This window comes from Vitis riparia, chromosome 9 (genome assembly GCF_004353265.1).
Source record: "Vitis riparia cultivar Riparia Gloire de Montpellier isolate 1030 chromosome 9, EGFV_Vit.rip_1.0, whole genome shotgun sequence".
NCBI lineage: Eukaryota > Viridiplantae > Streptophyta > Magnoliopsida > Vitales > Vitaceae > Vitis > Vitis riparia.
In genome coordinates this window covers 10,941,708-10,958,472 of record NC_048439.1, presented here as the reverse complement: position 1 = coordinate 10,958,472, position 16,765 = coordinate 10,941,708, and the positions used below count along the sequence as shown (strand labels likewise).

Below are 16,765 nucleotides of genomic sequence, written 5' to 3'. Positions count from 1 at the left end.
ACCTAAAGAACAAGCTTCAGAATTAAACTTGAGACTACCCAAGGTTTGAGGTACCCACTTGATATGAATCTCCTCAACCCTCCTACTTGCATGAAAGACATCTCTATCTGGCCAAATCATACTCTGTGGGGTTCTAAGAAAGAAAGAAAGTGGATCTCACCCCATAAGGACTCCATAGCCTCACTTCCTTAAATATGCTATGTTCCTAATCAAATTCCCACAATGATGCAAGTGTAGCCACTCACTAAATCACCTTACTTTTAGCATTAGCTCCAAAGCTCGCATACAATCACCAACATTTTTGTAATAGTACTAGGAGGAGCCTAGGCTATCCTGGCCAGATCAAAGAGTTTGTGCATCCATCATGATTGGGCAATGAAAGAAGAGATCATCAAGCTGTATCCTCATTGCCAAGTCCATGATATAGGATTTAGGGTTGATGGCTTTAGTGGGCTTTCTTAGCTATAGCAAGTAATTAGAATTGACCCTTTTATTGACACCTCAACTTCAGATGAAGCTTTTGGTTTCCAAATGAAATTGGCTGTGAGGAAAGCATAGTGAACCTAAAGAAGGGACTCTGTATAGAAACGTCCAAGAGGTGAAAGTAACCATGCTGTGATATCAGGAAACAATTATTATAAATAAACATTTTATCGGGATAATGACAAGGAAAGATCATCTATTTCATGGTCTAAAAAGTCTATATAAAGGTTGAAATTCTAGGAGTGGAAGGAATCAAAATGGTATAAAAAGGCAGACATGGATGACTTTGGGGACCTATAAAGTAAATAAAGGTTGAGAAGTTGAAATAAAAAAAATGCTGATCAGCCGCCACAGATTGTCCAGAATATGAATCTTTTTGTCTTCTCCAGTGGAAGAATGAATGTAGCAAAAGAAATTAGTGAAGGTATGAGCTAAAACTTCTCACAAGCATTGATGTGATCACTTAGCCTGAATGTTGACATCCCATTCATTAGAATGTGAACTGTAGATACTTTTGAGAAACCTGCGTCCAAGCTCGTAACCCTCCCTAGGGAATCTTCAACAGCCAGTTGGCAAAGAAGGTTGTGTTCCTCAAATACCCTAATAATGCCCAACCCCCTTTCCCACTTGGTTTAAATCCATAAGATGATATCTTTTACGTTCCTAAAACCTTTAACATATGGATAGGAGGGGATACATGGTCTCCTTCCTTTGACTGCTATCCATTGCAGCTATGAATTGTTTCCCTTTATTAGCTTGGTGCCTAAGAAAGGAACAGAATATAATCTAATAAGAGGATTGAAGCTAGGAAATACAGGCTTAAACAGAATGTGCTGGGATCTCTGCATGCTTGAACGAGAGATATTTATGTATGAGAGATTTTTATGTTTAGAAGGCACTCTTTTATTGAGTTGGCCAATAGCTTGACTTATAGAATGGATTAAGGAGCTTTTTGGTTTTTTTTTGGCTCCTGTTTCTGTTTTCTATGTTAGTTTTGTTCTCACTCATGTACTTTTTCTTCTTTTCCTTGTTTTCCTTTGTAGTGGTCTGTTTATATTTGTCATGTGCTTTGGTTTTGTCATCTCTAATGTTTTCTAACCAATTTTTGTCTATCAAAAGGAATAAATGATCGTCAATTTGTCGTATCAAAACAAAATTTATAACATTATTCTACTATTCCAAAGCAGCTTTTTTCCGATCAAAAGAATTTTAAACAAAGAGCCATAATAGGATAGCGGTACAAAGTATCGTCCATTGGGAATGTAAATGTATTCTTGTAATCAAGAGAGAAAATGTTGTGAATGAAGTGGTGATGAATAAATGGTGAGATAGTGAAAAATCATAAATGAAAATTGAGAAAAAATGATTATAATTGAGGAGATAAAATTGGACAACATTAAAATAAAATCTATGAAATGAAAAAGTTCCTGGTTTTGGAGTTCACTAGAAATCAATTTTGATGTTAAATAGGTCACTAGAAAAATCTCACCTAAATCAATACTTAATTTAGCTCTAAATTTAGACCCATTAATTCTGAAATTAGGAATCCTAATTGCATTGATTAATCATTCACAATTAAGCTCAATTTGTCTTCAATCACCTACTAATAAATCCTATAATGCAACTATATGGTCTCATCAAATTTAGCATTAAGCATTTGATAAATTGATTAAGATTACACTATATATATATATATATTTTATTCAAAGCAATTGAAAGAGAATATTTTCTCAAATTCATAAATCAATCTATTCAATCAAATTACCTTGTTTTCTCTTTAGCTTCAATTGCCTAATTCACCATAGATCTTGAATCTAGATCCTTCTTCCTCCAAGAAAAACAAAATCTAGCCACTCATGTTTGGAGATTTGATTTTGCAAGACGTGTATGGCTAGCAAGAAAATGAAGGAAAACAAAAGAAAATTATATTTTTCTTAGAAGAAGAATTACAAAAAATCTCTCAAGTACAAAATAACATAAAATTGACCAAAAATCCAAATGAGAGTTCCAAAATTTTATTTATAGGCCAAGGTCAAGTGGACCCTTGGCATTATCTTAGAGATCACATGGTTTTAAAAACCGGACCGGACTGGCTAGTCCGACGCCGGCCGGTCATGGTTCCGGTCCGGTTCGGTTAATTGGCTCGGAAAGTGATTGAACCGGAATCGGACTGGCGGTCCGACCTGCGAATTGGACGGTTCAATTTTTTTTTTGAGTGTCAAAACCACGCCGTCTTGATTCTTCTCCGAGCTCGCTTCTGTTATTGTCTTTTTCGAAGAAGAAGCAGGTGTCGCCTGTCGTCGACGACTGGGCAACGAAAGATCTCCGACGACTGCTCTGGCTCGATTGGCGAATGAAATTGTCAAACTATTACAGATCCAGATCTCAATGCCCGAATTTGGACTTGGAACCATTGGGATCTGAATTAACCTCGTTTGGTCTCACCACTGCGTCTTTCACGAATCAAAGATCCATTTTTCCATGATTTTTTTTAAATGGAAAAAAGATTTGAAAAATCAAGAAGAAACAAAGGATTAGGATTAAGGAGGAGGATAATTACTAGTATGTATCTCTGTGTTTGTATGATCTATGTAATTTTGGGGTTAATTATGGGCAAGGGTTGTAATATGATGGGAAATGTAATGTTAATGCTTTCTGCTCTGTTGTTTAAAAAAATAATAATTAGGAAAAATTTTGCACATCTCTTTTGTATCATCTTTTTCTTTCAGCATTTTTTCTTTTTCTTTTTCTTTTTCTTTTTCTTTTTCCCTTTTGTGTAAAGAAGTAGAGGGAGATCCTGTTCATGTAATACATCTTTGGTGAAAATTTAGCTTGAAATGAGGGATTTCATTCTTTCTCTTCTGAATTTTTAATATTCTCTGATGAATCTTGGCTGATTACCTCTTGGAATGGATTTGTGGGGAAGAATTTAGGTTTCGTGTCAAATTAGGACTGGTTATTTAATTGATTTTGGGAGTGTTTGGTTGGTGTTTGTTTGAAACTGATATAGGAGATACAACTCTTCTAGAGTGAAAATGATGCATTTAATTAAATTTAAGAGGATTGTAGGAAGGATATATATATATATATATATATATATATATATTTTTATATGTTTAATATTTAATGTGTTATTTTATGAATAAGGGAATCTTATGGTGAGTGTAATCAATAGGACTGCGATGGGAGAGAGAGAGAGAGAGAGGGCGAGAGAGAGAGAGGGGGCGTGAGGGAGAGTGAAGGCGCGTGCGACAGTGACGACGATGAGACTGGCGAGGCTAGTCTAAAGCAAAGCTTCACGGTGGAATCCAAGATTTTCGAGCTTGCCTTGGATGAAAGGAAGGGAAGATGTCAGATCCTCATCGTGGAGAAGAAGCGGGGGGTCTCGACATGGGTTCGATTAGGGCTGGAAAGTTTAGGGCTTCTCAAGGAGGGGTTAATCCTTTGTATACGTGACGAAAAAGAAGGGAGATGGGAAAAGGAGTGGAGAGAAAGAGGTAAGCGGTTCATTTTGGCTCAGGGTTTCAACAGAGCGGGTGGCTTCTTAAGGTCCGGGGTTGTGGACCTGGAACGAAAAAGGTATTGCATCTTCTTACCGAGAGGTAGGAGGGACAAAAGAGGATGGACGGCTATGGCGGAGATGATTTGTCAAATGGAAAAGTTGGCTGGAAGAAGAATGGATTTGCAGGAAGTAAGGGCCGGCGGGAAAACTACTCCGGCGAAATCATACGCAGAAGTAGTCAAGAGTACAAATCGGAAAGGCACAAATGCAATCAAGATGAAGGTCTCGAGGGAGGAAATGGCTGGAAACTTACAGAAGCTGGAACACTGCCTCGTCGCGAGCTGGAAGTCCAACAAAAAGGAAGAAGAAAATCTGGAGAGGCTAGGGAGTTTGTGGGCGAGTTCTTGGGGCCTAAAAAGTAAGCTAGGGCTGGCCAAGTTGGAACGAGGTAGGGTTTTGTTGGAGTTTGAAGATATAAGAGAGGCTCACCGAGTGGTCTCATCGGGGAGCAGAGTGATGGGAGGAGTCCACTTAGGGTTGGATCTCTGGAATCCAAAGACGGGTTGTTGGGTAGAGGAGGAGATGGTTCAGGAAGCCTGGGTTAAAATTTTTGGTTTGCCAATTTCGTTATGGAGCCCGGTGATACTGAAGAAAATAGGGGATGAATGTGGGGGATTTGTTGAAATTGACGAGCGGACAAGGTCGATGGGGGAGATTCAATGGGCTAGGATACTGGTCAAACTAAGCGATTTTAGACCGAGTATGCTAGAAATTCAGGTAGAGGAGGAGGTATACTCTTTGGCGTTGTGGTGGGAGGTTAGGCCGGTGGTGAGAAGGATTTTCCCTGCGGCGGAAATCAGTAGGAGAACCGAGGTCAGGGGTGACATGTCTTCACGCGTGGAGAAGCGCGTGGGGAAGGATTTGATAGAAGCGGGAACCCAGGGATTGCACCTGCCAGACGATGGGAGGTTTCTGCAGGAGAATGGGCCGGGTTTAGAGCCCGGGAACCAGATCCATGGCCCGATGCCTAAGGACTGGGCCTATTCAGATGGAAAAATGGTTGGGTCGCCCTCATATGGCCCAAGTATGAGTCTTAAAGAACAGGAGAAGGATGGTGGGCTGGCTAAGCTAGACGGGCTTTTGGGCCGAAAGTTTAAAGTTAAAACAAAGGTGGCTGGTGAGTCAGAGGCAGGCCCATCTAATTGAGTTGTTGATCTGGGTTGCCATCCTTTTGTTGAAAAGGAAGGTTTGGAAAGGGATGGCCCAATTGTTTCCCAAGAGAAGGCTGGTTTTTTGGGCCGTTTTATCTCCAGAAAAGGACCCACTCCAGAGGATCCTTTGATGAGCTGGGTGCCAGTAGAGATTAGAAGGGAACAGAGGGATGAAGGCCTCTCCATGACTGACCGCGTGCTTGAAGAAGAAGCTAAGAGGTATGTCCTGAATTCCCATCCTAAAGGAAATCGGGTTATGGGGACATTTCTTTCTCTCTCTTCTAATTCTGATCGGGCTCCAGAGGGGGAGTCTTTCGATCACCAAGGGGGAATAGAGGAGGCATTATGGGGGGATAAGTCAACTTGGTTAACAGTCTATGAGGGGAATGTTGAGAATGAGAATGGATCCTGGAAGTTGGGAGAGGCCAACAAAAACAGAGGCAAGGTTAGGGGCAAGGAGGGGAATGCTGATGCCTCAGGACCTCAAGACACCGAAAATGAGAAAGAGGAACTATGGGAGGACTATAGCTTAGCAAAATTTAGCCAATTTCTGGGCTTCTCTACGGAAGGGCTGGAAAGGGAGATATTGAATTTCCTGACTAAAATCAGAAAGAGGAGGGAAAAGATTCATAGCAAAGAACTCTTGGAGAAGTCCAAATTTGAAAGGGAACTAAAGAGGCTGGAATGCTCTGTCAATTATGAGGGGGGGAATAAGCAGAAAGGTCCTTCACAGGGTAAAGGGAATCAGTTGATAGTTGTCCAATGAAGCTGAAGATTATAAGTTGGAATGTGAGGGGAGCTAATGACAGCTCTAAGAGGAAAATTATTAAGAACTATATAAAGAGCCAGAGGTTGGATCTAATGTGTATTCAGGAAACCAAGATTCAGGAGATGTCGGAAGGTATTGTGAGAAGTCTGGGCACGGGGAGATTTATAGATTGGAGAGCCCTAAATGCGGAGGGGGCTGCGGGTGGTATTTTGATATGTTGGGACAAGAGGGTCTTGGATATTTTGGATTGGGAGGAGGGTCATTTTACATTGTCTTGTAGATTCAAGACTATAGAAAATGGGGCTACTTGGGTCTTTACGGGAGTGTATGGTCCTTTTACTAAAGTGGAAAGGGAGGGTATGTGGGAGGAATTTGGGGCGATAAGAGGTCTTTGGGATGATCCCTGGTGCCTTGGTGGGGATTTCAATGTCATTCTGTTTCAACAAGAAAGGAGCAGCCAAAGAAGAATCAGTTTAGCCATGAGGAGATTTGCAGAGACTGTGGATGATCTAGAGCTGGTGGACCTGCCTCTTCAGGGGGGAGAGTTTACCTGGAATGGGGGGCTTAACAATCAGGCGTGGGCGAGACTAGACAGATTTTTAGTTTCCCCTAGCTGGGTAGATCAGTTTAGTGGAGTCACTCAGATCAGGTTGTCTCGGCCAATTTCTGATCATTTCCCAATCATGTTAGAGGGGGGTGGAATTAGAAGAGGCCCAACCCCGTTTAGATTCGAAAATATGTGGCTGAAGGTTGAGGGGTTTAAAGACATGGTGACAACATGGTGGCAGGGGATTGAAGTCAGGGGCAGCGCTAGCTACAGATTGGCTGTTAAGATGAAGGAAATTAAAAAGAAACTGAAAGTTTGGAACAAAGAGGTTTTTGGGAGGCTGGAGACCAATAAAGCTGCAGCCTTAGAACAAGTAGACTTTTGGGATCGGGTGGAAAGCGAGAGAAATTTGACTGTGGAGGAAGCTGATTTAAAAAAGGAAGCTAAAGACTCCTTTAAGAAATGGGTCCTATTGGAGGAAGCCCATTGGAGACAGCACTCAAGGGAGATTTGGTTAAGGGAGGGGGATAGAAACACGGGGTTTTTCCATAGAATGGCAAGTGCTCACTGAAGAAACAACGCTATGGGAAAAATTAAGGTTAATGGGGAGTGGCTGGTAGAGGAGCAGGAGGTGAGAGAAGGAGTTGTGAATTCGTTTCAGCAGATGCTTTCTGAAGATATGGTTTGGCAGGCGGATATTGGTAGCATTCAGGTGGGTTGCATCAGCTAGCAAGAAGCAGAGAGTCTGGAAATCCCATTTGCAGAGATTGAGATTCACTCGGCGTTGATGGAGATGAATGGGGATAAAGCCCCAGGCCCGGATGGTTTTACTGTAGCCTTTTGGCAAAACGCATGGGATTTTACCAAAGAGGAGATCATGGAGATGTTTAAAGAATTTCATGAGCATAATTCCTTTGTTAGGAGCCTCAACAATACTTTTTTGGTGTTGATACCCAAGAAAAGCGGGGCGGAGGATTTGGGAGACTTTAGACCTATTAGCCTGTTGGGGAGGCTTTATAAACTTTTGGCTAAAGTCTTAGCTAATAGGCTCAAAAAAGTGATTGGTAAGGTGGTCTCTAGTGCTCAAAATGCCTTTGTAATGGGAAGACAAATTCTGGATGCGTTCTTAATTGCTAATGAGGTGATAGATTCGTGGCAGAAGAGAAAAGAAAAGGGCATTATTTGCAAATTGGATATAGAAAAAGCGTATGACAGCATCAATTGGAATTTCTTAATGAAGGTCCTTCAAAAAATGGGTTTTGGGACCAAGTGGGTGGGATGGATGTGAAGCTGTGTGTCTTCTGCTAAATTCTCTATTCTTGTTAATGGAGTGCCAACTGGGTTTTTCCCTAGCACTAGAGGGCTTCGTCAAGGGGATCCTCTATCCCCTTACCTCTTTGTTATGGGAATGGAGATTCTGGACGTTCTGATTAGGAGAGCGGTGGAGGGGGGATATCTATCAGGGTGCAACATTCGGGGCGGTAGTAGAACTTCATTGAATATCTCCCACCTATTTTTTGCTGATGATACAATTGTGTTTTGTGAGGCGAACAAAGAGCAAGTTTCTTATCTAAGCTGAATTTTCTTTTGGTTTGAAGCGGCTTCGGGTCTTCGAATTAATCTAGCCAAAAGCGAAATCATCCCAGTTGGAGAAGTGGAGGAGATTCTTGAGCTGGCAGCTGAGCTAGGATGCAGGGTGGGATCTTTGCCCTCCCACTATTTGGGTCTCCCTTTAGGGGTCCCCAATAGGGCTTCTTCTATGTGGGATGGAGTGAAAGAGAGGGTCAGGAGGAGACTAGCGCTTTGGAAAAGACAGTACATCTCCAAAGGGGGGAGGATCACTCTCATAAAAAGTACCTTGGCTAGTATGCCAATTTACCAAATGTCTATCTTCCGAATGCCCAAGTCCGTTACTAAAAGAGTGGAGAAAACCCAAAGAGATTTCCTATGGGGGGGTGGAAACTTGGAGGGAAAAGTTCATCTAGTTAAATGGGATGTGGTCTGTACAGAAAAACACAATGGAGGGCTAGGATTAAGGAGAATAGCCACTCTGAATAGAGCCTTGTTGGGCAAGTGGACTTGGAGGTTTGCTTGTGAAAAGGATAACCTTTGGAAACAAGTGATTTCTACGAAATATGGGCAAGAGGAATATGGCTGGAGGTCTAAGAAGGCTAATGGGGCGGCTGGAGTAGGGGTCTGGAAGGAGATTATGAAAGAATCTGAATGGTGCTGGGAGAATTTGGCTTTTCTAGTTGGGAAGGGTTCCAAAATCAAATTTTGGAAAGGTAGTTGGTGCACTGACACTCCTTTGTCCCAATGCTTCAACCATCTTTTTGTCCTTGCCGTGCATAGAGACGCCACGATTGAGGAGATGTGGGACTAAGATTCAGGCCAAGGAGATTGGAATCTTGTTTTTGTGAGGGACTTCAATGACTGGGAGATGGATATGGTTGGTGATTTGCTCCATACTTTGAGGGGTCATAGGCCTTCCTTGGAGGATGACTCTGTTAAATGGAGGCAAGGAAGAAATGGTCTTTTCAGGGTTAAAGAAGCTTACAGGCTGTTGGACAAGCCTAATGATACAGTGTTTCCCGCAAAGAGAATATGGGTGGATAGGGTGCCATCTAAAGTATGCTTTTTTGCTTGGGAGGCTACGTGGGAGAAGGTGCTCACTCTGGATAGGCTCCAGATAAGAGGGGTGCAACTTCCAAATTGTTGTTTTTTGTGTGGTTGTGAAGAAGAGAATGTAAATCATATTCTTTTACACTGTATAGTGACTAGAGTCCTTTGGGATATTATTTTTGGGTTGATAGATATTAAGTGGGTCCTTCCAGAAACTGTAAAGGAGACTTTAGTCTCCTGGAGGGGCTCATTTGTAGGGAAGAAAAGGAAAAAGATTTGGAAATCCATTCCGTTGTGTATTTTTTGGACGGTCTGGAAGGAGAGGAATAGGTTAGCCTTTAGGGGGGGTGCGTTGAATATTCAGAGATTAAAGAATTCTTTTGTCTGTAACTTATGGAATTGGGCCAAAGTGTATTTAGGTGAGGAGTCTTTCTCCCTTATAGGTTTCTTGGAGTGGATAGCTTCCACTTGAGGGGAGGTAGTTCTTTTTGGTCCTTTTTCTCTTTTTGAGGCTGTAGCCGTCTTGTATACTCCCTGTATGCTTTGTGGCGTTTAGCCTTTTCTAATGTATATCTTGTTTACTTATCAAAAAAAATATTTAATGTGTTATTTTTTTATTATAATTTTGATTTATTTATAATTTGAAACTAATTTTCTGATTTTCAAATAAAAATTTCATTTTTAAATAATATATAAATTATTATTTTTATTTTTATAATTATTTTAAATTTTAATAATTTATAAATTATATATTTAATTATTTAATTATTTATGACGTCACTGGTTCGACCACCGGTCCGACCAGTGAACCATGAACCAATAACTTTTCCAGTTTAATGATTGGTCCGGTTCTAAAAACATTGAGAGGTCATCTAGAATCTTTTTTCCTAATCAAGGGCTCTCAATTAAAATTTTACAAGTTGTATTACACGATTTTGGTGCCAAAGTCAACATTTTGTACAAAAAACATCATTTTCGCATGATCATGTGAATTGGAGATGGTTTGGCATGATCATGTGAAAATGGCCGCGAAAGGATTGTCAACTGCTGCTGCTCACATGCATTCTGGTTCATTTTGCACACTCATGCAAAATTTTCACATGACCATTTGAACATCCTTTTCAGCATGTTGAGATCACCCCTTTGCTATGCATACTCAATATAACATCCCAAATGCCATTCAGAACCTTCCAAGATGCATTTTCCTCTTCCATTAGCTCACTCAATTCATCCATAGTCTATTTTTAGCATTTGCATGAATTCCAGTACCCTTCCAATCAATCTTAGGCTGCTAATAGCTTCAAGTCACCATCCTTTTCTTACTTAAACTTGGCTTCCTTAAGCTAGGATGCATCCCTTCATCTCCATGAATTCCCACCAAAGGCGTATACTTGAGTTTAGCGCTATCTTCCCTTATTTTCATCCTTCATCAACCTCACTTTCTCCTTTGTTACACAATTGACATTTATTGTGCCTTAAAATCACTTCATTACTCAAAATAAATGTTTGTAAACATTGCAAGAGTACAATAGGTCAATTGAATATTTTAGGTATAATTACTACCCAAAACATGTGAAACTTATAGCAATTATCATCTAATATATGCTCTTTTTGAATAGTAATCAATAAATAAATAAACTTGTAAAAGAAATTGTATTGTTGGATGCATCTTTGGGTCTAAGATGTCAAACTTCAGCTAGATTATTTATTTATTTATTTTGTGTGTGTGTGTGTGGGGTGCATTATCATCTTATTTGAAATGTGGATAGGACTTACCCTTGTGCTTTTATCTTTGAAGAATTTCTGAATTCCTTTATTGATTCTTTAGGTACACACCATACACATATATATACACAACTGATTGAATAAGAAAAATCAATCTAGCTTGATTCTCTCCTAAAATTAGGAAACTGAATCATCCTAAATGATCTCTCCTTCTTTATTCCTAAAATACTTTCCTAAATTAAAAAACCCTAACTTTGAATGCCAAATTCCAACACTCCCCTCAAGCTGGAGAATATATATCATATAATCCCAGCTTGCAAGTTAAGTCTTCAAAGTTAGGCCTAGGTAAAGCTTTGGTGAGGATGTCTGCGGTTTGGTGCTTGGTAGGAACATAGTTCAATCTAACCGTCTCACTAGTCACCTTCTCTGTGATGAAGTGTCTGTCAATCTCAACGTGCTTGGTCCTGTCATGATGCACGGGGTTCTTTGCTATGCTTATAGCTGCCTGATTATCACACATCATCAGAATTGGAGATGAACTCGTTTGCCCCAGTTCACTAAGAACCCTTTTTATCCAAATCCCTTCACAGATTCCCTGTGCAAGAGCTCTGTACTCAGCTTCTGCACTACTTCTGGCTACAACGGATTGCTTCTTACTCCTCCAGGTAACAAGATTTCCCCAAACAAAAGAACAATATCCAGAAGTGGACCGCCTGTCAATGATGTTTCCTGCCCAATCCGCATCTGAGTATACTTCAGTGTCACGGTTCTCTGTCTTTCTGAAGAATAGACCTTTCCCTGGTGTCATTTTTAAATATCTAAGAATCCTGTAGACTGCTTCCATGTGTTCCTCAGTGGGGCTGTGCATGAATTGACTTACAGCACTCACTGCAAAGCCAATATCTGGCCGAGTGTGTGAGAGATAAATCAAGCGCCCGACGAGCCGCTGATATCTCCCCCTATCTACCGGTGTACTTTCTTTCTCGATACCAAGTTTCTTCTGACTATCCATAGGAGTATCAATTGGTTTGCATCCAAGCATACCGGTCTCCTTAAGAAGATCGAGTATGTATTTTCTTTGAGAGACTACAATTCCCTTCCTTGATCTAGCCACTTCCATACCAAGGAAATATTTCAAATTTCCAAGGTCTTTAACTTCAAACTCCTCTGACAAATACTTCTTCAAATTCTGTAATTCCTCCATATCATTCCCAGATAGAATAATATCATCAACATAGACTATCAATATGGCCATTTTCCCGGCATGAGACTTCTTGACAAATAGAGTATGATCAGCCTGACCTTGTTTGTAGCCCAGCTTCAGGACTGCTTTTGTGAATCTATCAAACCAGGCTCGGGGAGATTGTTTAAGGCCGTACAAGGATTTTTGGAGTTTGCAAACCTGATTCTTTGCCATACTTCCTTCGAAACCAGGTGGTATTTCCATGTAGACTTCCTCTTCTAGGTCACCATTTAGAAACGCATTTTTTATGTCCAGTTGTTGCAAGCACCAATCTTGATTGACAGCCAATGAGAGAAGAATCCTGATAGTGTTCAGTTTTGCAACAGGAGCAAAAGTCTCCTGATAGTCTATCCCATAGGATTGCGTAAACCCTCTAGCTACCAAACGAGCCTTGAATCTCTCGACTGATCCATCTGCTTTGTATTTTATGGTGAAAATCCACTTGCACCCCACGGGCCTCTTCCCAACCGGCAAATCTGTGATAGTCCACGTCCCATTCTTCTCAAGTGCATCAATCTCATCTTGTACTGCCTTCTTCCATTCTGAAATTTTTAATGCCTCTTGTATTGTGTTGGGAACCTGAGTATCATCAAGAGAAGTAGCAAATGCTCTGTAAGATGGTGATAGCCCTTCATATGTAACATAATTCCCAATTGGGTGATCTGTACATCTCCTAACACCCTTCCTCAATGCAATCGGCAGAGTAGAATCATCAATGCTGGGAATTAACACCTCTCCAGCCCTATCCTCACCTATGTTCTCTTCAGGAAGACTTGAATTGGAGTCAATATATTGACCACATGTTGACTGTGATCCGTGCTCTAATTCCTGTCTTTTCCTCCTCCTGATGTAAACTTGTAAGTTCTCATTAGCAAGTTGTGGGGCTATAGGTTGAATAGGCATGGGAGACTGGATGGTCATAGGAGATGGCTGGACTGATGACGGTATGGGTGTGGACAACTCAGTGGGCGCGAATTGAAAAGGATTTGGTGACTCTGAGTGAAAAGAAGGTACACCCTCAAGAAGAGACTCCCAAACTTGATGTTCATTCATGCTCTCCCCCTGAACATGAGATTTGGGATAGAAGAATACATGTTCAAAGAAAGAGACGTCCATGGTGGTGTAAAATCTTTTGTTGGTTGGAGAATAGCATTTGTACCCTTTTTGGGTTGGAGAATACCCTAGGAAAATGCACTTATTCGCTCGAGGAGCAAATTTGCTACGATTTTGAGGATACACATGAATGAATGCCGTGCAACCAAATACTTTGAGTGGTAAATCAGAAGAGGCTACACGGGTGTGAGGAAATTGTTTTAAGAAAAGTTGACGTGGGGATTGAAAGGTAAGCACTCTGGATGGCATACGGTTAATCAAATAAGTAGCTGTGAGAATAGCTTCCCCCCAGAAATAGTTTGGAACATTAGAGGAAAACATAAGGCACCGGGCAACCTCCAAGAGATGTCTATTCTTGCGTTCAGCCACCCCATTTTGTTGTGGGGTGTCAACGCAAGAACTTATGTGGATAATGCCGTGATTTTGAAGATAAGTACTGAGACTACTAGTAAAGTATTCCTTTGCATTATCTGACTTGAGGACTTGAATTTTGGAATTGAATTGATTTTGAACCATAAGATGGAAGGTTTGAAAAATGTGCCCGACCTCTGACTTTTCTTTCATAAGGAAAACCCATGTTACCCGTGTATGATCATCAACGAATGTCACAAACCATCGAGTGCCAGAAATATTTTTTATCCGGGAGGGACCCCACACATCACTATGTACTAGAGAGAAAACAGTCGAAGGTTTGTATGGGATTTGAGGATAGACTGTTCGAGTATGCTTTGCAAACTGACAAATTTCACAGTGATAAGATGCTGGATTTTTATTGATAAATAATTTGGGAAACAATTTTGCAAGGTAAACAAAGCTAGGATGACCAAGGCGATAGTGTAACATTATAATCTCACTATCTTTATTGACCTTAGAATTTGACACAGAATTGAAAGACTCTAACATACTCTGAGACTGTACGCAACTTGCTTGAGAAACTTGGTTTGAGAATTGACCACATGAGAGGAGGTAGAGCCCGGAACACAGTTCAGCACTGCCAATCATCTTCCCCGATTTCAAGTCCTGAAAAACACACAAGTTTGGATAAAATTTAGTAACACATTGGAGATCACGGGCCAATTTGCTAATGGACAAAAGATTACAATCCAAGTTTGGAACATGGAGAACAGAGTCAAGATACAAGTCTTTAGTAAGTTTTATAGAACCTGTCCCGGCAATTTTTGACTTTGAACCATCAGCAATATGGACGGATGAATGACCATTACTTGGCTTGTAATTTTGAAGAATGGTAGCATCTCCTGTCATGTGATCAGAAGCACCTGTGTCCACTATCCACGACTTCATTCCTCCTCGATTAGCAGTGAAGGCTACACCGGTAGTACTGCCACTGCCAACCTGGCTTAATAGTTTCTGTAGCATCTCCATCTGCTCTTTGTTGAATGGACTCGGCTCGGGAACAGAGGTGCTCTCAGAGTTGGCAGCCACGTGTGCTCTGCCATCTCTGTCAGACCGTGGCTTTGGTTTCCAATCAGCTGGTTTGCCATGAAGCTTCCAGCAAGTCTCCTTATAATGGCCTGGTTTCTTACAATAATCACACCAAGGCCTATCCCGTTTCTGACGATCTCCACCACTACTATTAAATGACCGAGTCGCAAGGGCAGAGGCATCCAATGTTGGGGCAGGTTGCTCTTTGGATCCCATCATCACTTTCTTTCTACTTTCTTCACGCCTAACCTCTGAAAAAGCCTCCCTGAGACTTGGCAGGGGTTTAATGCCCATGATTCGGCCTCTAACATCATCCAATTCCCTGTTTAGTCCTAGGAAAAACTTGAACAGTCTCTTTTGTTCCACAATTTTCCTGTATGTTGCTGCATCATCAGGACATTTCCATGAGTGAGTCTCGAATAAGTCAAGGTGCTGCCAATACCTTGTGAGTGTGTTGTAATACTGAGTAACTGTCTGCTCTCCTTGGCGAAAGTCATGTAGGGCTGATTCAACCTGAAAAAGTTCTGAAATATTTTCAGAACTTGAGTAAGTTTCTTTGGCTGCATCCCATATGTCCTTTGCAGTCCTAAACAGCAAGAAATTTTCACCTATGTCATTATTCATGGAATTGATAAGCCATGACATGATCATGCTGTTTTCAATCTTCCACTTCCTGAAACCCGGTTCTGTAGTTTCTGGCATGACTGCTTCTCCAGTGAGGTACTCATCCTTTCCTTTACCGCAAATGAACAGCAACACAGATTGTGACCACTGTAAGTAGTTATGGCCATTTAATTTGTGTCCTGTGATGAGAATAGGAGAGGAATCACTACCACCAAGGTTTGGAATTTCAGATCTGCCTCCTAATTCTGGTGACGTGACGCTGGATACTTGTGATGATGCCATTCCGTATTTCGTCATGGACCGGAAAGGTAGAAGAACACTTCCCAAGGCACGTGCAGGGATTGGAGTTGAGGAAAAATAGCCGGAGGACGTCGGAAAAGCTGATCGGAGGGCTCGCGGAGGCAAAAAGACCCCAAAAGAGGCACGTGCAGGGCTTGGATGGCAGAAACAGGTACGTAGGGTGGCTGGTCGGCGTCAGGCGAGCTTGGAGTAGGAAGCGCGTCGCCGGAAAGTGGCTCACGCGCCCTCACGCGCCGGCGCGTGAGATGCAGTCGCCGGCCGGAAAAACGCAAATGGGCGGCGCGTGGATGGTTTTCTGGCTCCGGTGTTTTTGGAAAAGTTGTAGATCTCCTCCAGACGCTCCTTGCGGTGTGAAAAAAAACCGTCGCCGGAAAGTTCGCCGGAAAGTTCGCCGGAAAAGTTCGCCGGAAAAGTTCGCCGGAAAAGTTCGCCGGCGGTGAATGTTTTTCTGACGACGATTACCGATTGGAAAGCGTTTTCTCCCTTGGCTCTGAGAACAGGGACTGATGACCGGAATGAGAGATGGTCGGATTGAGAGATGGCCAGAGAGATTTGGCCGGAATGAATGATGGCCTGAATACGAGGTGGCCAGAAGGGATTAGGGTTTCAGAAAACTGGCTCTGATACCATGAAGAATTTCTGAATTCCTTTATTGATTCTTTAGGTACACACCATACACATATATATACACAACTGATTGAATAAGAAAAATCAATCTAGCTTGATTCTCTCCTAAAATTAGGAAACTGAATCATCCTAAATGATCTCTCCTTCTTTATTCCTAAAATACTTTCCTAAATTAAAAAACCCTAACTTTGAATGCCAAATTCCAACAATCTTCTATCCCTTTTTTTAAAAAAAAATTTATTCTGTCATTAATTTTTGGTGTAAACTAAAGTTTACAAGTCATGGTGTACTATTTGTTGTTTTAACATAGATACACTCATTTGCTTTACACAACCATGTGAAATCACAAGCAAGTGGCTGGTACTAAGAAAATTGCTTTTGTACATTTTGGGCTTTAGTGTTTTCTTGATGTTAACTCTATCCTTCAGTGCTCAAGTTGTTATGCTCCCATTTGTAGATAAAAGAAAGATAATCTGGTTTTTGAATTAGTGTCAAATTGTTCTAGACTTGATTAGTTCATCAGTTGGAATGAAGCATCTTCCTTAAGATTTTACTT

At 41.2% G+C, this 16,765-nt stretch overlaps 1 protein-coding gene across 1 annotated transcript in view; it reads left to right on the top strand.

Moving 5' to 3' along the window:
• The window catches only part of LOC117922021 (nuclear pore complex protein NUP96), a 34,134-nt gene that overhangs the window by 7,631 nt on the left and 9,738 nt on the right, over positions 1–16,765 (top strand). The window lies entirely within an intron of this gene.